The sequence below is a fragment of the Cyanistes caeruleus genome, chromosome 5 (assembly GCF_971803275.1).
Source record: "Cyanistes caeruleus chromosome 5, bCyaCae1.hap1.1, whole genome shotgun sequence".
NCBI classification, from domain to species: Eukaryota; Metazoa; Chordata; class Aves; order Passeriformes; family Paridae; genus Cyanistes; species Cyanistes caeruleus.
In genome coordinates, this window is record NC_141705.1 from 32,467,149 (window position 1) to 32,491,254 (window position 24,106).

At 38.8% G+C, this 24,106-nt stretch overlaps 1 long non-coding RNA gene across 1 annotated transcript in view; it reads left to right on the forward strand.

Annotated features, from left to right (window-relative positions):
- Positions 1-17,755, forward strand: part of LOC111927946 (uncharacterized) — a 28,555-nt gene extending 10,800 nt beyond the window's left edge. The window contains exons 2-6 of the long non-coding RNA XR_015287008.1: positions 1,984-2,079; positions 6,254-6,449; positions 7,855-7,940; positions 14,711-14,800; positions 16,384-17,755. This is a non-coding gene — a long non-coding RNA (uncharacterized LOC111927946). The remainder of the gene's footprint in view (positions 1-1,983; positions 2,080-6,253; positions 6,450-7,854; positions 7,941-14,710; positions 14,801-16,383) is intronic.
- The last annotated feature ends 6,351 nt before the right edge of the window (positions 17,756-24,106 follow it).

The window sequence follows — 24,106 nt, forward strand, 5'->3', positions numbered from 1 at the left end:
AACAGTGGGTAAGGAAAGAGCAATTGAAATCATCTACCTGGTCTTGTGCAAAGCATCTGACACTGTCCTGTACAATAGCCCTGTTTGTAAACTGAAGGGATACAGATTTGATGGATGGACCACTTGGCAGATAAGGATGTGGCTGGATAGTCACACTCAGTTCTGAGTTGCTGTCAATGCCTAATGTCCAAATGGAAGAGTGACAAGTGGTGTTCCTCAGAGGTTGGTAATGGGACAGGCACTGTTTAACACCTTTGCAAGGTAACATAGAGAGGGATGTTGAGGGCACCCTTAGCAAGTTTGCCATCAACACCTAACTCTGTGGTGCAGTTGGCACACTGCAGGGAAGGGATGCACTAGGGTGATCTGGTCAGTCTTGAGCTGTGGGATTGTGCAAGCATCATGGAATTCAACAAAGCCAAGTGCAAGGCTGTGGGTGTGGGCAATCCCAGGCATGAATACAGGCATGAATACAGGCTGGACAGGTGGGTGGATGAGAAGATTGACATGAGCTGACAAAAGTGCCACCTGCAGCCCAGAAAGCCAAACGTGTCCTGGGCTGCATCAAAATCAGCATGGCCAGCAGAGTGAGGGAGGGGATTCTGCCCCTCTCCTCTGCTCTCATTAGACACCACTTGGAATGCTGCATCCAGCTCTGGGGTCCCCTACATAAGGACATAGACCTGTTGGAGTGAGTCCAGAGGAGAGCAGGATGATCAGGGGGATGGATGAGGAAAGACTGAGGGAGTTGGGGTTTTTCAGCCTACAGAAGAGAAAGCTCTGGGGAGATCTGATTGTGGCCTTTACCACTTAGAAGGGGGCTGCAAGAGAGCTGAAGAGAGACTTTTCACAAGGGCATGTAATGATAGGACAAGGGGGAATGGCTTTGAACTGAAAGGGGTTAGGTTTAGATTGGATATCAGGAAAATGTTCCTTGCTGTGAGGATGGTGAGGCACTGGAACAGGTTGCTTTGAGCAGTTGTGGATGCCCCATCCCTGGAAGTGTTCAAGATTAGGTTGGATGAGGCTCTGAGATATCTGGTCTAGTAAAAGGTGTCCCTGTGCATGGCATGTGTGCTGGAACTGGCTGATCTTCAAGGTTCCTTCCAACCCGAAGAGTGCTATAATCTATGGCAACTGACCTGTGGCAAGTCAGCTAGCAACTGTGCTGCATAATATACTTGGACATAATGGACATAATTGGACAACTTGGACATAAGTAAAATATGATACCTGTGAAATGATGAAAATTATGAGAATTCATAGCTTTTTTATATTGGTATGGTTGATCCTGGCACTTTGTTAATTGTTTAATGTCACAAAGAGGGATCCAGTTCCCTGAAGATTTGAGTGATCTTTATAAACTTTATAATGTCATCAACCAGTTTTTTCTTGTTCAAGGTATGGCAGTGATATTGCCCACTACATAGCAGGAGCATAGATTTTAAAAAATAATATTGCTTAGAAAAAGGCATACACAGAGTAAGTAATCAAAAGTTTGGTATTTTAATTTTTTTTTTTAGTCTTTTTGATGTTATCTTCAATTAGGTTTTTTTCCACTGTGCCTGCCAGAAAAAATATATGCATGCACAGCTAGCTATCTCTGACTTTTAAAGTCATGGCACTTGGCAAAATGCTTTTAAAGAGAGAAATACAAAAGCCAACATTATCCATGAAAATTATGTAAATATTTATAAGCAATATATGTTTGATTTCTGTTCTTTTAAAAATTATTTATTTATTTTTAAAATCCATCTGTTGCTACCAGATGATAAATATTTAAATCAAATTTGTGCCTGGGATACAAGGGCACTATTTCTTCCAGAAGGGACATTATGAATTTGATACTGTAGGCCCAGCCTCAGTTCCCCAGCTCAAACAGCATAGCAGGCACTTTGTTGGGGTGCATTTATACACTTGTATGAAAAAGCTTCCTGTCTGGTAGGCTATAAACAAGCGATCATTTTGCCTAATCTCTTTCAGGAGGTTTCCTAGAGGCTGGACTAGAATATGTCTCCTGGGAAAACACCTCATTTTGCCTGAAAGATTCCAAGCAATGGTGACTTACCACCTCCTCAGGTAAGTTGTTCCAATGTCTAGTTACCCCCATTGCTAAGAAATCCCTTAATTTCAATCCTGAATTTGTCTGACTCTAGTTTCCATTCATTATATCTTTTTATGTTTCTGTCTGCAAGACTGAAAAGCTCACCCTACAATCAAGTGCCTTTTCCATGTGTGTATATCTGGGTACAGTGATCCAGTCACCACTCTTCTCTGACAGATTTAGTAGATGTCTTAAACCTTATACCTTAGGTGTTATTTTTCAACCTCTGGATCATTTGTTCTGCCCTCTGATTTTTTTTTCTAGTGCTTATATATATCCCTGAATCATCGGCACTGCTTTTTCTGATGCTGGGTGTAGAGCAAGGTCACATCCTAATAGTTACTCCCTTTTTTCCTACAGAGGATAATCAGTTATTATGTATTACAGCTGACATTTGCTGATGCATTGCATGTGTCAATAGACTGGTAGATAAAGTCCCTAGAACTGTGGAGGTCTGACACTTGCAATGTGTGTTTGCACTACCTAATTCATGCTCTGAATTCAAGGAGCAATGTCTGTCAGATTTTCTGCATACAGTGTCCCTTTTAGCTACTTAGATGATCCATAAATCCCACTAATACATAAAAATTGTAGTTCCCATTTTCCAAATTAAGAGGGAAAGGCTACATTGCAAAGAGTTAATTTTGTTCTTCCTGTAGGAGAGATCCTACATTAGGAAGAGAAGTATTCTATTGCTGTGCTCAGAGTGGAAGAAAAAGGGTGAAGAAGCACTGAGAGAACACGGTGGCAGATTTCTGTGAAAGCTCTGAGTGACTGTTTATGTGGGCATCAGGGGGGATGAAAATAGCACCCAGTTAGGAGTTCTACCCAAGAAAAGCTGAAATTTAATAGAGCTGGCTGGCTTATGTCTGGACACATACAAAACTGGTAAGAAAAAAAATGTCATTAATAGCTTGTGCAAGTTTATCTCTATTTGTTTATCTCATTTAAAAACTGCTCTGAGTACAGGTGTATGACTTTAACTCCTGTGGTAGAGAATTATAAAATCACAGAAATGTTGTTTGGGAAGGATATGTGCAAATCAACTAGTCCAGCTCTGTGCTTGATGCAGGCTGTTGACAACATTCACTTAGGAATGGACCTCTTTGGAAAATCTGAAAATTTTGTCCACAACTCCTCTGACTCCTTATCTACCACACCTTTTTCTTATTCTTCTATCAGAGAGGCAAATCCTATTCAACTCTAACATGAACTCAGTCAGGGAACACTGCTGTCAGGAAGAAGAAAGCCTGTTCTTTTACTTCTCAAGATTTCTTGAGTTTAATTAGGCAATGATCCTGTCTAACATAGGCTGTATGACTGTGGATGCTAGCACACAAATGGTACAAGAGCAGATAGGAGCATTCAAGGGGAACTGCTTATGCAGCACAGCTTTGTAATATAACCACAATGCTTGCAGTTTGCCAGTGCAAAAAAAAAGTGAGATCATTCTGCTTCTCCCCCTCCTCCTTGGCCATGCATTTCCATTTTTTTGGTAGCCATGTCAAGCTGAACTAGAAGAAAACAAACCTCACCATAAAAAGTAAGTAATTACTGAATAGTTTATTGAATAGCAGTGCCAGTTGGGACAGACTTGTATGGAGCTGCTCTTTTCAGTGACAGCTACCCATTTAGCTGGCTTTGCTGCAATGAGAAATTTCATCTCTGAAGTACAGTTCCATAGCAATTTATCCTTATCTAAGTCGGAGTTATCATGGTCTGTCCTGGTATTTTTGCAGCTGAGCAGGAGGCTGGTCCAAGGAGCTTTGCAGCCAAGAACTAAGCTTGAACTAAACCCCAAAAAATCCTGCTTGTCCTCCACTGATTTAATGGAGTTGATGTATCTGAAAATGAATCGCTCTTTCATACAGTGAGTTTTAAATTTGTGACCTGACCTGATGCTGGTGTGCTGCTACATGTAGTGAGAGAAGGGAAAGGGAGAAAGGCTGGATTGGGAATCTATGTCCTCAGACATGGACAATGTCCATGATTTCATTTGCTCTTTTCCTGAAGCATATTATTGATGTGACTTTTTGTGTTCACAGTAGGTCTTAAGATTATTGTAAGATGATGAAAGAGACCTGTCTTGTATGGAAGCATGCAGGGTCAATATTCTGTGGATCATTCTGGACTCAGTGATTGAATGACAGCTTGTGTTTGCAGGGACTGACTCAGTGACCCAGGTGGTCTTTTCCAGTCTTATATTTTTAGCTGTACCCTTGTTAAGAGTACCCTAGTGTTAAAACTGTTGAGAACTAATTTTTCTGAATTTGACATTAGTTAGCCACTTGCTAATTTGTTGCATTTGGTACTATTCCATCCTTCACTGATGTAATTTTTTTACAGTAGAGTGAAAGAAAGAGAGCATTTTTACTCTTAGTTGTGCTAAAGATTTTCCCTAAATGCAGCCATTAGAGACCAGCTGCAGACAAAACAGCACAGGCAGTTGATTTTTCAACAATGTTAGATTTTGAACTCCTGTCTGCAGTAATTAATTAGCTTCATTGCTGAGCCGACTCCCTGCGGGACTGCATGATCATTAGTGCCAAAGCCAGGAAGGGAGCCTGAACTCCCAAACCCCTGAGAAGCTACTGCAGCAACTCTTGTCATCTGTAGAGCATTTCAAGAACATTTCAAGTGACACTTGTAGAAAAGATTCACTTTCTCATCTGTATGAGGGCCTTTCTCAGATTGAGTTAGACTGCTGGCTGGGACCATGCAAATCTACTTCCCGGGCAAGATTTTGTCAAAGGCTATCTAAAACCCAAAGGGTTGCTCTCAGCTAATTCATCTTAATTTTGCTGAAGTGTAGAGAGAATTATAGAAGACTTGAGAGACATCAGGGTAGAAATCAATGGTGATGTACAGTACTGAGGTTGCTGTGCCAAAAGCTAGCACAGAACCAAGTATCTGTCAGCTAAAAGTCAAACTTGGATCCAGCAGAGACACAAATGAATCCAAACATGCCAAAATGAAAGTGCTGGCATGAAATTACACAACTTCCTTCAGGTGCAGAAAACCAGCAGACACTGAGATTATTTACAAATCACTTTTATGAAATACTTTTTGTAGGCTTGGGATGCAGTGTAATATAGTTTAATCTCTTCTCTCATCCCCCATGCTTGTTTCAGAAGAGAACAAGAAATTTAATCCAAACAAAGGATTAAGAAATTTCAATAACTGGACTACTGCCATTATCAAAACAATGGACCAGCTCTTTAAATGCTTGTTCTTGATTGAATTGAAGTCAATGACTACATCAGAGGGAGCAGAACTGGAATGCAGAAAAGAAGAAATGAAAAGTCTAGAAGAGATATACAACTATTTTTCCTATTATTCACTTCTAGCAATGCATTGCGTAAACAAAGCAGCTCTGAGAAAGAATCTCTCCTCACTGGAGAATAAAGTTAGGGACAACTTTTGAGAGATGGACAGAGGAAAGAGAAATGAGATTTAATATAGATAAATGTAAGGTAATACACCTGGGAAGAAATAGTAATCATCCTACATACAAAATCAGGAGCTGCTCTTTAGAAAACAGTAATAGAGAGGAAGGCCTGGGAGTAGTGGTTTATAATTAATTATTGCAGACAGGAACTGAAAACCTAACACTGGGGCAAAAATCAAATACATTCTTATTCTGGGCCAGCACCAGGGGTTTGTTTCTACAGTGAGTGCACAGAGATCAGGGAGCTGGCAACAACACAAGCAAAATATTAAACTTATGGCTATGATGTTATTAATTCCATTTATAAGAGACTTGACTGCTGATACCCAAGCTTGTGGTTTTCTATTTGCTGAATATGGTAAAACTTGTCCAAGACAAAAACTCTTGATGAGTTTGTAGAAGGGTCTGGTTTTTTTTTCTTGTCCCCATATTTAAATGCAGAACTGTGGCTTAAAAACTACGAGATTTAACCTAGACAAGATTGTGGAAGCAAATCCCTTTTCATAAAGAAAAACATTGCATTTGGAAACAGTATAGAGAGACTTAAAACAATGTAACAATTCCATTGGTGAAAGAGAATCTGTTGGCAAGGAATGAAGGCCAAATACTGAGCTGTGCTATTTAGGTAAGAGATGTTGGTCAGTAGATGAATTTAGCAGGTAGAAAACAAAGATATTGCAAGTAACTGTGTTCCACCAAAGACAGATGAAGCATTACTATGCTGAGAAGACAGTGCCATGTGAAAGCCTGCCAGACAACCCAGACGGAGTGCCATGAAGAGCTGTCTAATTACAAGACCTGATGGCTGTGTATTTGGAAGTTCACAGACTTGAAGATCAGAATGAAACAGAAATTGATTCTAGTCCTAGAAGAGGAAAGGAGGAATACCCTAACAAGGTATAGTATGTAGAATAATAAAGCTTTACAGGAGTATTTAATCTTACTAGTGCTGTGAGCTATTATCACAGGGTAATCCTGTCTTTGATTCCTTACAGGCCATGGTAGAAAGATGGCACTTGTCCCCACTATAAGGCAGCCTTGGAGGGGTATAATTTCTTCCAAGATTGGATACAGCTTGGGCTCACACCACCAGGTTGTATACAAGTGCAGAAAGAGGCATTCATTATCCCACAGGCAATTTTTCCTCCTCCTGGGAAAACAATGGTGGACCATTTCTTAGAGCCCTATATGTCAGAAAGCTTTTTTTGTTTTTTTTTTAAGTAAGTGCAAAACCAAGTAACTATTTTTTTAAATATGAAAAAGAAAAAACCCACCAAAAATATAAAAGCTCTCAAAACTGACATTTCATCTTCTGTCTGAGAAGGCAGATAAAGCTGCATAATTAGTCAGGAAAGAGTCACTCCCTTTCTCCCCACAGCCTCCAGAGGATAAACTCCAGATAAGCCTTTCAGAGACTGCAGAGCTCCAACTGCAGAGGGTTTTAGTCTGTGAAAAGTGTTTGGAGCACACAATAATTAGAAGATCACAGCTGAATTTTGCTAGCTGTCACAGTATTTGTTGCTATCACTGCACAAAAGTACTCTTGTAGGTCTCCTGAGTCTTCCTAAATGTGTGCTGTAGTCTGATTTGTCCACATGGAACTTTTTAATAGAAAATTTGGTCAGTGTACAACACTTAAAGGCTTACAGCAAATCCCTTTTTCATGGCAGAACACCACCTGGACAGAATGAGAAAATAAAAGTTCTTTTCTTGGACAAAGCAAGAACTCCTTTACACTTTATACTATATCCAGGCCCTTACAGTACAGGGGGACTCAGTATGCTGGGAGAATCAGTGGGTAGCCTGCTAATCCAAATCCACATCTTCTTTGTATCCCCAAATCAGTGCTCAAGAGTTCTGGCAGAAGACAGGCCTTTTCTTAAGACTTGCCCTTCATCTCTGCTTGCTCACATTTTTTAAGTCCCAGTGGAAAAACTCCAGAGACACTGGGAGAAAGACAGTAAATATGTTGTAATTCCTTTAAACTTATTTGAGATTCACTTCTGTTTTAAGAAAGCAAACACCAATAACTGTCCAGGTTACCTTAAATTCAGTATGTGCTTAAGTGTTTCAGGACTATTTCTGAGATAGTCTTCATTACTGCTGCTTTCCAGACTGCTGTCTCAGATTTGTATAAATTTCTTACAAGGATTTCTAATCTTTAATTATAGTTCACTTAATGGTAGATGCACTTGTGCTGTCTCTTTTCTCATCCAAAACAGCTGTTCAAGTTGTTAATCTGTGGACTGTGCTTTGTTTTCAAGAGCTGATGTTTCCCATTACTGCTTTTTATCATTTTCAGGTATGCTTGGCTTACCTTCTCAGCTCCCATGGTCTCTCTACCTCCCTAGAAAACCAACTGCTGGGAGCTATATGCATAACATACAGGTACTTAACAATGCTTTCATTGTCTTTCAACCCAATTGTAAAGGTCATTTTCTCGGCTCATTGTCCCAGTCCCCTCACTCCTCTTTTGCACAGTGCCATTGGCTCCCTTTCTTCACTGTGTGAAATACAAATGACTTTTCTTTACTTTTCAAGCCTAACCTAATGTCTAATCTACATCACCAGGAAGGATCCTTCACTGCCACTATACAAACCAGTATACCAGTATTTTAAGGAAGACTTGTACATTCACTTTCATGCTTTCACCATGCTGCTGATTTTGCATAGCAAAATATCCATGTTATACCCCTAAACCTTCCCTAAGGAAATCTTTTAGGTTTTCCTAACCTAAACCTAGAGCAATTTTCTCTGCTTTTTCAAGCATCAAGTCTCTGTCTCGGCTTTGTCAGAGTCCAAGCATAGCTCTGACTTTGTCAGAGTCCAAATAGCATAACTGTTTTGCTAGAGATGCTTGTTCATACGAACCAGTTCTAACTTCTTCCTGCTCATCTTTTCTCTATAAGGCATTTCAGAGGCAAAAAAGTTCGTTGTTTTTATGTCTGTACAGTGCAAGCTACAGTGAGGGTGGGTTTAGGTGTAATTTTAAGAGTAGTATTAACAATAAAAATACAGTAAACCTAATTATTTATCTTGTTTCTAAGTCTGTAAGATACTTCCAGGTAGTAGTTCCAACACAGGCTGTTTAATTTGCTATACCAAAGTTGCTTAAATCTGTGGATTCCAGGAATAAATTTGCCGCAGGGACTAAGACAGAAAGAGGGGGACTGGAACTGTGCCTTTGCTGACAGATGACTGTTACTGGCTTAGCAGAATTACCAGAATGCACCCTGAGGGGCTGTAGTCACTCTGTTAGAATCACTCAGTGAGAACCATGCTCAGCATGGTGGGGTGGGGGCATGGTGATGTGTTTTACAGGTCCCTTACCAGGATCATAGTCAAATTCACCCACAGTGCTGACTGGGCAAACATTTGGCCACATTTCTTTTAACATGGAACTATGAGTGGTTCTGGAAAATTCTGTTTTATGAAGACCTAATATAAAAAGGCTTTTTCACCCCTGTTTCTGTTCCTTTTGGAAATTCTGTTATTTTATCATCTCATGTGTAGTTAAAGTGAATATTCTGTTGTAAGTTATAGCTTTCAAAAACCAATAAAAGGGTAAAGATTGGAGCAGAATTTAGAAAAATAGTCAGGGTATGCAATTTAAGATTCTTAAAGATCAGTGGTATCTTAAGATATCACTGAGAGGTGGACAAAAAGCTAGAGAAATGAGATCTACATGCTCTCAATATTAAGCAGCTAGAAGATCACATTTTCATTCATGACCACAAAATGCCTGTTTTATTCAGGAAAAATGAAACTCGTCAAATAGCTTTGATATCATTCTCTGGCAAGATTACAAGTACATTTGATAAAGATGACTCTATTGACATAATACACTAGTTTGTGTAGGGCATTTGTTTTATTCTGTGTGGCAGCCTACATAAAAGAGATGCATGGGAAGCAAAAAAATTAAAAACTGTTTTTCTATGTGGTGGTTTGCCATGTCACAGCTCCCTGCAATATGCCTGCCTCCTTTCTGTGTTTTTACTTTATTGCCTTATAATGCTTCTAGTTTAAAAATGTCCAGTCTTTGCATAATGTCTAACATCTTGAAGTATTCAGAATACCAAACAATGGGCACAAGAACCAAAGCAGGTTGTCAGGGATCTGTCTATCCTTTTCTAGTTACATCTCAAAATTATAAGGTAGTCATGTCTTCTCTGTTTTATAAAATAAGTATTATCAGGTTCTTAATTGAATGAATCAGTGATGCAACCATGCAATAAAGCTCATGAACTGCTGAGCCCAGTGCAGGGCATGACCCCATCCAGTGCACAGTGGATAAATATACCTTTAAAAATATCCAGATATCATTTTCATGTTGTTGGACTAATCACAAGATAAGTGATTATGTGACTTAGTGAATCTGTGGACTGAATAGTGAAAGGGTGAAAACTTCTCTCAAAGCCCCGAGAAAGAGTGAGCCCTCAGTAGTGTGAACACATATGCCAGATGAGAAAAGAGAGCTTCAGCTCCTCTGAAGCTTGATGAGTCCCTGATGCCATTCACTGATACTCAGTTATACAAAGTTTAATATCTGTGATGTCAGTACAATTCTCTGCACAATTCTCAGCAGATGTCTTAGTAATTTCTCCATGCAGGCAATGAAAGGCAAAACCATTTTTTTTTCTCTGGCACTCAGGAACAAATAGCACTGATAATAAAATGTGTCTTTACTTGTCTAGTAGTTTGACTAATTAAGGTGACGTGCCATGAAGTTTCAGAGTATTTATGCTTTTAAAAAGTGGAGTATACACCCAGTAATCACCTATAGATAGCAGACTCTAGTATTCAGGAAAACTTGATTCCCAAGCTGCAAACCCTATTATTCATCTGGGAAATAAGTGTTGATTCCACCAGGTACATGGTGAAAAGACCTTTGACTTAAGTCATTCAAATAACATTACTGTATGAGTAAATCACACAGACAAAAACTCTGAATACAGGTGAGGAAGGCTCTCTCCTTTGTCTGAAAATGTCTCACAGGCTACACATTATTGTCTTTTTAGTTATGAATGTATAGAGAGCTGGGGCCCTGAATATTTGGTTGATGAGCGTAAGAAACAAGGCAGTAGAGAAATTACTTTTTGTAAGATCTATTCAATTGACAGCAGTCAAAACCTTCCATTTTCTTCAAAAGTATATTTTGATTGAGACAATACTGTAAGAAGACAGGCATTGTGTATTTAACTTTATTAAACTAAAAATGGTGCAATTTGCTATGAGAGAGACAAAATTAAATACACTTTTTAGTGGCTTGTAATAATCTGATATCTCCTAAAGTTACAAAGTGCAACCCGAATTGTGTTTAAGAAAGTTTCTTAACTTATGAATATGTCCACAGCAAGTGACTAGTATTATCAACAGAGCTTTTAAGTGAAGGCTTTACTGTTACAGGCTTGTCTGACTTGGATAACAAACTCTTTTAGTATTTCAGCCCATAAATCCTGAACAGAAAGATACTATTCTCTTGTGTTTCTGACAAACTAAAAGAGAATCTTTGTTTGCAGAGCTCCCCAGAGTTAACACAGTACTAGTTAATGATTTCACCATTGTAATTACTTTCTAGGGTCTGTCAGTCAGGCAGTTTTAATGTATGCAGAATGGGCTGCATCAGTTTTGTGCAACGTTACTATTTTACTTGGTTTCATGCTCCTTGTCTATTAACCTGTCCATAACAAGTTCTAAATATATGGACCAATTTATCGTAGAATCCCAGAATGGTTTGAGTTGCAAGGGACCTTAAACATCATTTAGTTCCAACCCCCCTGCCATGGGCAGGGACACCTTCCACTAGACCAGGTTGCTCCAAACCTCATCCAACCTGACCTTGAACACTTCCAGGAATGGGGCATCTGCAATTGCTCAGGGCAACCTGTTCCAATGTTTCATCACCCTCACAGTAAAGATTTTTTTCCTAATACCTAATCTAAACCTACTCTCTCTCAGTTTAAAGCCATTCCCCTTTGTCCTATCATTACATGCCCATATAAAAGGTCTCTGGCTTTCTTGTAGGCCCCTTCAGGTACTGGAAGGCTGCCAGTAGGTATCCCCAGAGCCTTCTTTTCTCCAGGTTGAACAATGTCAATTCTCTCAGCCTTTCCTTGTAGGAGATGGGTTCCATTCCTCTGATCATCTTGGCATCTCTCTTTGGGACTCACTCCAATAGGTTTATGTCCTTCCTGTGCTGGGGACCCCAGGAGTGGATGCAGCATTCCCTGTGGGGTCTTGGCATCTCACAAGACCAGAAGAGAGGAGCAGAATCACCTCCCTTGCTCTGTTGGCCATACTGTTTTTGATCCCTTCATCCCCCAGCTTGTTTTGATATGAGGGATTGCCTCAGCCCAGGCACAGCATCTTGTGCTTGGTCTTGTAAACCTTATGAGAGTCCCGTGGCCCAGGTTCTGGGGCTTGTCCAAATCCCTCTGGATGGCATCCCATCCTTTAGGTGTGTCAACAGCACCACTCAGCTTGGTGTCATCTGCAAATTTGCTGAGGGTGTACTTAATCCCTTAATTTGTGTCATTAATGAAGATACTAAATAGCGCTGGTTCCAGGATGGACTCCTAAGGGACTCCTACAGCCATCCAACTAATTCCTAATCCACCCATCAAATCCTTCTCACTCCAATTTAAAGGGGATGATGTTGTGAGGGACCCTGTAAAAGGCTTTACAAAACTCCAGATAAATGACATTTGTAGAGCTTCCCTTGTCCACGTGTAGTAGTCACTACAGCAGAGAAGGCCACTAGGCTGGTCATGCAATGACTTTGGTCAGTCCATGCTAGGTGTCTCAAATCACCTTCCTGTCTTCCATGTGCCTTTAGCACAGTTTCTAGGATGATCTCTTCCATCACCTTCCCAGACACAGACGTGAGGCTGACAGGTTGGTAATTCCCAGGGTCCTTCTTTCTACTCTTTCTAAAGCTAGGCACTATTGTTTCCCTTTTCCAGTCACCTGGGACTTCACCTGACTGCAATGACTTTTTAAATATCATGGAGAGTGCCTTGGCAGCTACATGAGCCAATTCCCTCAGGATTCTGGGATGTGGGACCTTATTGGGTCCCACAGGCTTATGCACATTCAGGTTCCTTGGAAGGAACTTGATCAGAGGGACTTTGCTCCCCCAGTTCCCATCCAGTTGTCCATCCACTCAGGAAGTGTAGGAAAAGAGGTTGCCATTGAAGACTGAGGGAAAAAAATGTTGTTGAGTAACAGCCTTTTTCTCATCCATTGTTGCCAGTTTTATGTGTCAAGTTTGAGAAGAAAATTGTTTTTAAATATCAAAACCAGTTGGACTCCTACAAGTTTTGTGAATATGGAGAGGTGGCTAGAGAGAAGCTCACATGATGGTTCTCATGGTGCAAAGGTTTTGGAAAGGGCTCAGCTATTGCCATTTTCCTTAGATACACTAGGTGACCATTTGGTATAGGCCTAATTCAGATTCACAGAATCACAGAATGACTAGGTTGGAAGAGACCTTCAAGATCATCGAGTCAAACCAATGCCCTAATACCAACTAAACCATGGCACCAAGTGCCATATCCAGTCTTTTTTTAAACACATCCAGGGTTGGTGCCTCTACCACCTCCCCAGGCAAACCATTCCAGCATTTTATCACTCTTTCCGTGAAGAACTTTTTCCTAACATCCAACCGAAATTTCTCTTGGTGCAGCTTAACGCTGTGTCCTCTCATTCTGTCAGCTGCTGTCTAAAATTGCACATCATGTGCTATGTCTTACCATGCTCACAAGTAGGGGACATGGTCAACTAAAATGTACATGAAATGATAGCTGTGTATTTTTAAAAGAGTTTTTATCCTATGTGAACTTGATTTAGTCCAGTCCTAAATTAGCAGTTAATGAGATTTATACCATAATTGCATCACTAGTTCATATGTGCTTTATTCAAGCAATGTCATCCAATAATACCTCTTTTATAAAATAAGAAGGCGTGTCTAACCTTGCAGTTTTGAGGTGTAATTAGAAAGGGACAGATCCTTGATTAAATTCTGTAGTTCCCATACCTGTTGTGTTGGTATTCTGAATACCACGAGACATTAGAATTGATGCAAAGATTGGACTTTTTTAAAACATGGGGTTCATTGAGCATGCTTGCCAGTGTTTGTAAAGGACTCTGGCACTCAGTTGGAGTGCTGACATTAGTTTCAATTAGTGTGTGATGAGTCTCTTTGTAGTTGTAATCATCATGTTTAAAGGTATAAATAGGCAAAGCAACTGGCTAATAAAATTTAAAGTGAAAAAAATCAGTTTTAATATGTTTGTAGGAGCTAGGTCATGACTTTTTTCAGCACAACAGTTGGAGTCACAGCTTGGAGAAACTTGAGAACATCTGTTATTTCTGTTGAAAAATACAAGTACATTGAGTAACTCACACCTTTGAAATTCCTTTGTGGGGGTGGAAGACAACTCCTCCCCAACACAAAGCTGATTTGCTCAGGATTTGGAGAACATTTGACTAGTTCATCCTTTAGGTCTCTCATAATTTAGAGACTAATGTTCTTTGGAGGGAAGCTTTGAAAAGGTTTTTCCTGTGAGGTTAGCTGATTCCAGAAGGAAGGGCTAAAATGACCTATACATTTGCAATACATGGAAGTTAATTTTACGTATAAGCTTCTTTAGTTTGTAAAATACATGAAGTTACTGTCTTAAAGAAAACAAAACAAAACAGAAGAAATCCAGTTACAATTGATCTGTGATCCAATACTTAATTTCTTTTGTACATGCTATGTTTTTTGCAATGGATTTTTGGAAATCTGTTTACTTCTGTAGCTAGTCCTAGTGACAAGGAAAATAATCAGTGGAAACTGAAAGCATTTCTTATTATCAACATACCTATCAGATATAAATACATGTTACACACCTGGGGATATACATCACAACACATCATTGAATTTTTATTTTTTTTTTAACCCTATGAAAATGTGTGCTATGTGCCAGCATACACCAAGGACTTAATGTTTTACTCACCTATTCTATTGACCCTTTAACTAACCCTTTCATCAGCCAAGAGGCCTTTTTTTGTGGGGTCATGAAAGGGGTTTGAGTGACAATCATATGAGAATGAAGATTCCTGGACAGAATGATGTGCCCAAAATTCCAAGGAGAACATATTACTTTTCTTTGCAGGCATACTAGGATGCCTAGCAGGCAGTGTGCAGTAAATAAAGGAGGGAACAGAGAGAAGGTAGCAGAAATGTAGAAAGAGGTGTAGTAGAGGTAAGAGCATGGAGCCTAGAAAAATATCTTTGGATGTGAAAGGAAGTGAGGGTAGGAAATAGAAAACCATAATAAGGCTGTAGACTGGAATCAAATAATGACTACATCTGGAAATGGGGACATTCATGAAAGAAACTGTTCTGTGCCCTATTCCCATTTTCATCTCTAGACTAGGTGTCTGTTTAGGTGATGTCTCCCATGACATAAGGATTTACTTCAAGTACTGTATAACGTAACAGTTTTGGCAGATGGAAAGCTGCAATTCTCCTTGGAAAAGCTAATCCATTGAAAAGAGCATGGTAGTTGAACAATAACTCCCCAGAAATTCTACAACAATTGACCCAGGAGAAGTTTAGTTATAGATTAACCCCAGATAAGGGGATTGATTGGTTAGGTAAACTAAACATCAATTCAGTTTAACCCAGTATAATAGATTTTGTTCAACTTTCCCTAGCAGAATAGAAATAGTTCAGGAAAATTGTGATTTGGACACTTTGTTTTCCAGGGAAAAAAAAAAGCAAAATATTTTGTAGAACTGTCCCAACTGCCTCTAAATCAAACTATATTCTGTATAATTTAGATTAGGTTTAATACAAATGAGAAAATGGCAGATAACTTAAGGTTTTCTTCATTTTTCATGTTGTTTTTTTCCTTTTCTAGCTTCTGTTTCTTTAGTGTAGGTTAGTGAATTTTCCTGGTGATTCTAATTTCTACATGTGCAGCATCTGGTTATCTGTCTCATGCAACAATCCATGCTTCTCTCTCACATCTTCTTGATACTTTTTCCTTACTATCTTCCTATACCTTGCTGTGATCCCTTACTAGTTTTCCTCATTTCTCTATATTTTTTTTATCTTCATTTCTCTGCATTTCTCTTTCCTCTTCATCAAATTGACCAAAAGTAATCTCTCATGTGTTTTTCTAATGTTATTTTAAACTCCATTTGCAGCCTGACATTAACTTCTCATTTTCTGTCTCAGAATTACATACTGAGTTTTCTCTCACATTATTAGAAAGCAGGTCCTTGAGATTCCTTCTCTCTTCACTCAGCATAGCCATGATTTTATTTTTCTAGATCAAGACTTCTGTGGGTTTTTTCCTCAGTTATTTTTCTTCCAGTTTCTACTTTGCCCCTAGGAGGAAGAACAAGATAGTAGTTTTGCCTCTTGGATGGCATTCCTCTCCAAATTTGTAAGGTTATTTTTGTTCTTGATGGTGTTTAGTCAATAACAGACAGTTTGCCTTGCAAATATTTGTCAATAATTTAGTTAAATAGTAACAAAAAGTAAACTGTGTGATTGCAAATCGAAAATTCCTTCTCTTGCAGTGGTTCAAGTGGTTTAGGCTGCACATAAAAAGGAATTTCAGGTTATGGAGTAAAATATTTTTAAAAAGGCTTTTTAGCATGAACATGTGTATATGTTGCAAGAACAATCACAAAAAACACTCCAGTTAGAAAGTACATGTGAAAACTAGAATATAAAAGTTACAAGTTATCTTATTAAAACTTTAAAATATATTAAAATAAATGGAAAGAATACACACCTTAAACTTTAGACTGTTCAAAGCTTATTTTTCCCCAGAGAAAGACAAATCATGGCCAGAGTACAAGAGTAGAGATAATTAGAGATTTGTTTCTTTTCTACCTCCCAAGGTAAGGCTTAATCCTACAGTAATCTCTTTATTGAGAGCCAAGTGTTAGTCAAGAAGCCTGCTGCACAGATTTGAAACTAGCATTTAGTTAGATATTTTCAGTATCTGGGAAGCAGATATCCTATGAATTTATAGTCTGCATTTTTTTTTTTTTTAATTTTTGTCCTTCATTGTAATGAACTGGCATGGATTCATTATAGATTTGCTAGCTTTTATCATGATATGGAGTGAGACTTCCAGTTATGACCAGTAAACATCCAGAGCCCTTCTGTCCTTTAGCACAGGAAGGGAGTTTGTACTGGGCACACCATGACTGGCACACTCTGGGAATGAGCATAAACCGATTATCTCAGAACAATTTTGCCTTTGAGCATTTCAGTCTCATGTTGCCCCATTGTCAAGCTTACTTTAAGGATAAATGCTGAACAAATTTGGGGTTCATTCCAGTGGTATTAAGCAAATATGTCTTCTGTCTTTTTAATTCCCAAACTGTGGTTTGCAGCTCAGTTGTAAATTAGTTGGCTAATTCACAGGTGAGATGGGAAAGAGAACCATAGCAAAAAGAGAATATACATGCTGAGGTTAAGTTTCGGGGTTTTTGTTAAAGGCCCAAAGGTTAGACCCACCAATGGATTTATGTATGTATTACATATTTATGTATGTGATGTTAAAATTTGCACTCAACTGAAATTTTGCATTGAAGGATCAGTAACCCACAGGTGCTGCTTCTCTGACAATAAAGTTACCACAGACCATGTGCCATGCCCAAGGGTGTCTCATTTGATGGTGCTGGAGACCTCTCTCATCTATATAGGTCCCAATGATGCTCAACAATGAGGTAACTCTTCATAACTGGAAATTAATCCTGTTACTGTTATGGATGTAACAAGCTTAGGGTCCTTGTAAAGCACAGTAGCTCAGGAACAGTGGTACTTTTTAGGAGAGGAAATTTGGAGCAAGGGGTATTCTACAGACCTGGGAGAGAACAGCCATAATACTTAATAAAACAATCTGTGGGTGTCTAATTCATACTTAACTGTGTAATTTTGATACCAGTCTACGAAGAGAAGTGGGTGGTCTAAAGACAAATGTCTCTGGAAAGGATGGATGTTCAGATACCTGTGGGTATCCAGGTGAGCCTATGTGACATAGGGCATTCCTACACAGTGGTCTGAAGGGTCAGGTAGAGAAAGGGTAGAAAAAATGTCTGCTGCTTGCTGGGTTGACTTGCTTCACATATTTTTTATTTGTGTTTAAAATGAAGTTGATATAGAAATGTTTTATTTTTTAGACTAGTAAAAAGGAAAGAGTGGCCTGTACCCTCTCCTTGTTTATCCAAGGGCTTAATGATTAGAGCATTTGCAGGCAATAGGTGCACAAAGTCCATTTAATTTACTGCCTGCAGGAATTCCAAATGCAATGCCCTAATTGAGAGGCTATAAAATGTTCAAGAATAGTGCTTACTGAATTCCCTTTACTGAAGTTTTGCATGAAATGATTAAGTATGCTTTGGATCAGCAAGAGTGAGTTTATCACTTGCTGGTGAGAGGACTCCCTAAGAAAAGGGAAGATGGGGGAGCTTGGTTCTTATGAATAGTTGATATAGGATAGTTGCCAAAAGAAGGACTGAAATCCATGTGCCCACTCTTGTGCAGATCTAAGCACCAGGCTGTAGAGGTTACTTTCTTTACATGCAAAACTTAAGAACTGGGACATTCAATTGTGTACTTCCATACTGGGTTGAGGAGCAGCTCCTCACTGCTGTTCCTGAACTTGGTGACATGTGGTGGCAAAAGTACTTTGTGTTCAGTTTTGCAGCATTTAAGACAAAAACCTTAGGTTTTGTTGCGGGGGGAAGTGGTTTTCTTTGTTATTTGGAGGGTTAGTATGGTAACTCAGCAGTTCCACAAGAACATACCTGTTCACTGGAAGCTTCTCCAGAGGTCAACATCAGTTTGAACAGAGTCTCTTTGATCTTAACTGAACAACCAAAACTATTTATTCTTCTGGAATGAACAGGTCAATCTTATTTTATTCCTGTAAGTTTTTAAAGCATAAGGGTCCATCTCAAAGCAAAAAAAAAAAAATTAAAAAAACTTGTTTTTCTGAAACCAATGCAAATCTTTGCAATGGCAGAAAGCAGTCTGTTTCCTGCATTCTTCCATGTAAAATGCAACCTAAAAATTCCTTAATGTCATCTGTACACATTAGGGGTTGAAGTTTGCCCTCTTGTCATGACAGAGATGGGAAGTTGCAGAGGTGTAACCCTTAATTATCAAGAAGGAAGCTTAATGAAGCCTGATGGCCTAGTTAGCTCTCAGCTGAGCATGGAGGTTTGAGGAACCAGGAGACAACTGAGGAGGTGGGCAGGAAAGATCTATGGCAGAAGAAAACTCCTGTAGTGGAGTTAGTGCTTGGCTGCAAGAAAATCACAATCCACATGAAGTGAGACGAAACAAGGACGTGGAGGAACCAAACTGAGGGCAGGAATTTTACAGTTTGTTCTTTGAGTTAGGAAAGGCTGGGCTCAAATGAGAGCTCTGCAGAGACTTGTGTCAGGAGAGAGGCAGACCTACTTGATCTGCAGTGGTGTTTGCCAAGGGATGTGAGAGTTTAGAAGTCTGTGCTCCCTGTGAGAGCTGTTGCAGCAAGGCCTTGGTAGGCACCTGGAAGGAGGCTCACTTTTTTTTGGTGGTGCTTAAATCCTGACTGAGGCTCCAGTTTGCACTGTCCAGCAGGATTTGTGTGGCAGAACTTGTGTGGAAACTTGTTTACACGTCGAGATTAGATTGAACAAATGGAAGAGTTGAGTGGTTTCTTGGAAAGAGGTTGATACCTTGGATGACTTGCCCCACAAACATTATTAAGCATTTTATCCTTCCTAAAAAAAAAAAAAAAAAAAAAAAAAGTAGCAAGATCCGTGCATGCCTATGGCAGGGCAGTGGATCCTACATAGCTTTGGTATTCATATTTCTGAGACAGATCTTTTTTAGTTATTTCTTGGCATTCATAAATGGTGTCCTCTCTGTTCCCACCCAAGTATGTGGAATGAGTGCTTAGGGATTTCTAATGCCTCAGATGGAGATTTCTGAAACTCTGCTTTCCAGAAGTGATACAAGAAGTATTGCTGACAGACTGGTCATTACCACTGGGAACTTTTGGCTTGTTTGCTTCATAGGCCTATTTGAACCTGGAATTCGTAACTTAAAAGTTCTGTTGGTGTATTCCCCATATACCCACCAGTCAGTGCAAGTAAGGAAGCTGGATTTTTTTTTGTCTGCATACTTCTAACTAGCTTCAACTCTCAAAAAGAGACAAAAATGATGTAAAGTTTTCTCTTCTAAGCAAATGAATTAAATCTAGAATGGCATCATGAGGAAGTCTCTTGGTTCCCTGAGACCTTTTTGTAGCTGTTGAGTTCATTACTGATGACACAGAGCATGTCTTTCATCATGCTTTTGTGGTGTAAGGGCTGAGCCTTGTCACAAAACTCTTGCATGGGACAGGTCTAAATTTAGGAAATCTAGGTAATCACAGAGGCTAATGTTTTAAGCTTGCACGTTATCAGGTGCAATTTGCCAGATTGTTCTGGTTCAATTTAGAAGTAACTTAAAAAAGAAGCATTTAATTTACTTAGAGATGATCTAGCCCACTCTTGTCTAGAACAACAGTCTCTTTTGCAAAAACAAAATGCTCTCCCTTATAGCTAGGGCACATATTTTGTCTTACAATATAAAGTTACTCAGCTGTTTTTTCCCAACTAATTTATAAATAGGAATTTTCTTCTTTCTTCACTCTCAGTGTTTTTAAGTGACATATATTAGAAAAGGTACTTGAATTCTCTCACAGATAATAGCTGAACAATGAATCATTGATGTCTTCTAACAATTTGTCTTCTACCACAGCAGTGTATGATACTGAAAATATTAGCTTCTGCTAATTTTCAGAACTAACATATTCTAATAAGGAATCCTAATAAAACTGGTTCATTACCTCTATTCCTGTTACACACTAAATTTAAATTACATGCTGGAAACAATTGTATTAGAAATACTTTTATGATTAAGAAGTTATTAAGAGTTACTAAAATACTTTCTTATGCATACTTATGTCATACTTATATCTGTATGTCTTAATGCTCTAATGGTACTAGAAATACTACCTCACAATGCATCTCTCCATAATTCCCACTGGTATGCTGAAAGATAGTATTAAGAAGATCATTAAGAGCATATTCTCTTTATGTTCCCATAAGCTTTCCATTAATTTGCATTTAGCTGTCTAAACTACAGCAAACTCAATATTTACAGCAAGTTAATACATTTCTAATAGAAATGTGAAGCATATTTATTCCTTCTGGTTATTAATACTCCTTTCTGGGTGCAGATGTGTTTTTGTAGGATATGTTTGGTTGCTAGACATGTGCTGATGACAAATGCACCCAGATTCTTGCTGGGCACACTCAATTGGTAAGAGCATTCTGTTCTAAAAGCTTGATCATACACCAAGCTGTGAAGCCCTTCCATGTATCCAAATGCCCCTGCAGAGTGGTGCTGGGAGCAATAGCAAGCAGGCTTTACTGTAAATAAACATAGTGTGTGGATTAAAAAGCCACAGTGTTGGTTGAGCCCATGGGGTTTGTACAGCTCTGTTTTGGGAGGCGTGTGTGTCCTGTAGGTCTAGCAGTGGACCTGAGGTTACAACCCAGTACAGAGAAAAAGAGATATGTGTTTGTCCAAGCAATTGAATTAGGCTTTCTGCACATTTGAGCATGCATTGCTGTGTTTGGTGATCAAAAACTGGAGGCACAGATTTGGATGAAAATGCAGGATTCCATAAGCTGGCACTCCAGGCATGAATCTACTCTGCCTGTACTACCAGGCTGCTGCTTTTATTTGCTGGTAAGGAAAGGACCAATTCTATAATCTTTCCAGATGTGATGAACAAATATTTTGCTAGAATAGAACATATTTGCATGTATTTGCTACAGTCTGAAGAGATGTGTTATCTTCCATCAGATGGCAAGGCAGTAAATTTCATTGATTCAACTTGTTTCTCATTGCTGGCAGCCTTCTGTGCCTTACAGATCTGTTTTTGTTGAGACCATTTCTAATGTTCAAAAGTTGGAAGCAGTTTTAATCTGCTTGTTTAAAAGCTGTCAGAGAGTTGATGAGAATGAATGTTTTCTTTAAGTAGCCCCAGGCTTCCCATCTGATTGTGAGCTGTGCTCATGGTAGGAATGAGGACCTAGCTTAAGACCAGAGAAAGTTGAGGCAAGTGTTGTTACTTAGCACAGCATCTAGTTTTATTGTGCACTGTTTGGAGCCCCAGTGAACTCTGGCAATGATATTAATTGTGGCTTTTTCCATCAGGCCCGCAGGGAAACTGTTACAGAAGATTTTAATCTTTTGTTTTTGAAAGTCCTGAGGATCAGGCACTGGCACTTTGTATGCTGTCATAGCATGTCTCAGAGCACTGCTGCATTTGCGTGAAGGATCACTGAGCAGTCATATCATGAAAGGGAAAACAAATGGTGAATGACTCTCAATTGCTTTTGGTTGTGCCAACTGCACTAAGGTATTTGTTTAAATGAAAGCTTTTAGCATAAATAGCTATGCATACAGAAACCAATTCAAGTTTTGAGAGTTCCACCTAAAATTTCTGTTTGCTTCCATAACAGCTCTAAGGATGAAATAAACAGAATAGTCTGACAGGAGCCATATGCCCCTTCTCATGTTAGAGCTATAAACATCAGCTCATGGCACATTATTGCACTAGCAATAAAATGTTTGTAAGCTACATAATAAAGGTGTTCAGGTGTTGGTCTCACAGATGCTAAAGAAGTCAAGCTGCATTTAATTGAAAATCTTTGAAAACACTCAGCTCAGGTCATGACATAAGAGAAACTGTAATGTAGGAGAGGCAAGTATAATGTTAATATCAGTTGTAACTTTCTCTGATGTATGTAACTATTTGGTTTTGTTTATGAATACATATAAACTATATCTGGAAATAACCCCCAACTGTCTCTTATTTAAGTGGAGAGGAAACTTATTTGTGGGCAAACCGCCTGGAATGGTTGTTCATCGCTTCACTACTGATTGATCATGGTTCTGCAAAATATGCCTTTACACTTTGCTTATTCAAATATGTAGCAACAGAAAATGTTGGGTATGTGAATGATGTTTTTACGTGATTTGTTTAAAAGAACAAGCCCTACTTGAGAAGAAATAAATCTGGCAAGTCAAGGCCAGTTCATGGTACAGTAAATTATTCCAACCTTACAGAAATTAATATCTGGAGACAATAAAAACATTATCATAAACCCCCAACTCTACAGTTATAGTAAGCTCAAAGGTGATGTCACAACCCTTTACAACACAAAACTTTTTATTTTCCAACTTCTAGCATAATTTAGATGACTGTCAGATCTGACTTTTAGGAATTTAGGTAATGGCAAGTATAACAAATTCTAGCATCTATATATGAAAGCAGAACAGGTTTCTACTATAGCTTTACAGAAGTGAGAAAGAAGTAGAGATCTAGCAGGAGGTGGTTTAGTTTTGCATCACTGCCATTTAGTTCTTCAGGCTTATGTTTCTCATTTTATCTGGCTTCTGAGTTATGCCTGACATTGTAGCATAAGGAAGGTTTATACAATTCTCAGAGCTTTTTCCTAAGTAATCTTTTAGAGACATGGATTTTCTTAATTGATTTTTTTTTACAATCCAGTTAGGATAATAAAACGGAGGCAGCAATTCTTTACCTGAAGACATATCAACCTAGTGGCATTTGCCTTCAGATTAGGAATATAAAGTAGTAGGAGATTGATTAAAGCAAAATATTGTATCCTTGCAAATGTTACCACTGTCATGTCCTTCTGAGTTCTGGTTGGTGTTGATATTGACCTTGGGTGCTTCAGTGGTACCTGAGTCAAAAAGAAAGGTGCTATTATTACTATTAATCAATACCTACAGAGGAGCTTCTGGGACCAATTATGATGTTATTCTAAAGGGACAATCAGGACTATCTGGAATAGAATAAATATTGGCAATATTATTTTGTGGGAAGGAAGGAAGCACTGAGTGTTTACCCCTCTATATCTAATTGAGATGTTGCTGCTGTAATAGACACTGAAGTTGTCATTATTTTTCTCCTTTTTTTTCACTCCCTACCTGGAGCTCTTGTTTACAGAGAGTGACGTTTGATGAGAAGGTAACACCTGAAGTTGACACCAAAACATGTAATTTCATTCAGAATTGCTTATTTTGGCACAAAAATAAAAAATAGCTAATGCAATTTAAAAAATCTTTAGGATTCAAAGACAGGGGATGGGCAACAAAATGACTGTGATTATGGGGCTTGAGATTCATAGCTCACTTGTTATTTACTCTCTAGGATGCTAGTGGGATCCCAGAGCTATGTATTACTGGAATTTATGGGCAAATGGCAATGGAACAACATGCTGAGTTGTTGGAAATGTCCGTATTTACTGTGTTTTGATGGAAGACTCCGTGGAAATTAATTTCCTAATTTGATTTGGTTTCTTTGATGCTAGCAGATTCCTTGTGAGGTTATGCAAAGTAATTTTGTAGCTCCTGCTAGAATGTACAGAATGGCTAGGTATGTTGGAATGTAAGAAATTAGTATTTC